Consider the following 1,826-nt stretch of genomic DNA (forward strand, 5'->3'; position numbering starts at 1 on the left):
GAGATGTTTGTTTCTTGGTATTCTTTTGGTCAGTTGGTGAGCTGCTCATCCAATGACTTGGTTTTTAGCAGTCATCCAGTGAATGGCTATTAGTTAATCTGACAAGAATAATTTAGACCACCCGTGATCTGCTTGTCTTATACCTCCACAGTGATTTTCCACACCTAATTTTTTTTCAGAATTATTTATTTACTTATATTTATTTATTCAGTTATTTTAATTTGATCAGAGAGAGATACAGAGAGAGAGAGAAGGAAGGTGAGAAAGCAAGCCAGCTACTAGGTCTGGGTTTCGAACTGTGTTCGGCCAAATGGAAATGTCCAGAGCCTTAACCACCACACCACCTGCTGGCCCTCTCCACACCTAATTTTAAGTTAGGATATTCTTGGCCCAGCTACCATGGTATCCCACTAAAAGGCTGTGTTTTGGCTGGGACCACATGAGAGTGGTTCCATTCTTAGTCCAAACTAAAGGCCAGGAGTAGTGGCCCTGACCTGCGGTCTCAGCAGCTCTGGAAGCAGGAAGATCATACACTCGAGGCTGCCGGGCCACAGGGTGAGACTCTTCTAAAAAACTGGACATGGCACCTGTGGTCCCAGCTACTGAGGAGGCCAGGGGATCCCACAATTTGTGGTCATTCTTACCCCACCGTCATGATTTTCGCAATATCACCATCGTGCCTGTACTTTGTTCATTTAGCATTTTCACTTTGACTCATTTTTAAATTCTGATCTATTTCATTTAATTTATTGATTTATTGATTTTGAGCAATTTTTGCCATAGAGTGCATGTGCTCAACAGAAACAGGGACAGAAAGTGAGAAATCACTCCCCGAGGGGCTGGCCTCGCTGCACGCCCTTCTCCTCCATCCTCCTGTTGGAATTTTGGGCACGCACACACATGTACCTGGTGTGAGTGTTAAGCCACCGCGTGCAGAACTCCAGCTGTGGTCAGCCCTGTGGGAGTCCAGTGTCTTCACCACTACCCTCCTGCTGGCCCTCATCTTTCTATTTTAAAGGAATTTCATACGATTGTACTAAAGGGTGGCAGAATATGCCACCCCAAAATATGTCACCATGGCACGAAGATTATGTCGACTAAAGACATGTGAAGAACAGCAGGTGCAAGAAGAGTACTCTGACCTCCCCTTTCTCTTTATGAGGCAGGAGCTAAAAGCCTCGTGTGGAAGAAGCCTGCCCTGCAGCAGCCTGGAGCTAACTTTCTCACCACCAGAGACCAGGAGGCAAACCTGAAAGGAAATCTGTACAAACAAACCTTGCTAAACCAAGTCTTATCCTCCCTGCCCTAGCCCAAGCCCCTCTGCCTTGTCACATTTTCATAATTTACCGCTCTGCCCAATTCAGCGTGTGTCCAGGTCTCACTGCTCTTCTGGATCTGTACTTCCTTACGGGGCTCCCGTGTCATACAAAACCTACGTCGTGTGCTCTTCTCCTGCTTGTTTCTCATGTGTCCATTTAATTCTCAAGCCCAGAGGAAAACCCTGATGGCAGAGATAAAAATTGGTGGGGCCGGGGCCAGCAGGTGGAGCGGTGGTTAAGGGCACTGGACTCCCACAGGGCAGATCATGGTTCGAGGTCTGGACCTGGCAGTTTGTTTTTCACTTTCCCTCTCTCTCACTCTGTACCTCTCTGGTCAAATTAAAACAAATAAACAAAATAGTTCTTTTCTTTTTTTTTTTTCTTCAGGGAGTGTGTGCTCACCGGGAAGACAGAGAGAGAGACAGAGAGAGAAAGTGAGAAATCACCCCCCAGAGGGGATGACCACTCCACAATCCCTTCTCCTCCATTCTCCTCTCGGGATCTTGG

The sequence above is a fragment of the Tupaia chinensis genome, unplaced genomic scaffold (assembly GCF_000334495.1).
Source record: "Tupaia chinensis unplaced genomic scaffold, TupChi_1.0 Scaffold000619_1, whole genome shotgun sequence".
NCBI classification, from domain to species: Eukaryota; Metazoa; Chordata; class Mammalia; order Scandentia; family Tupaiidae; genus Tupaia; species Tupaia belangeri.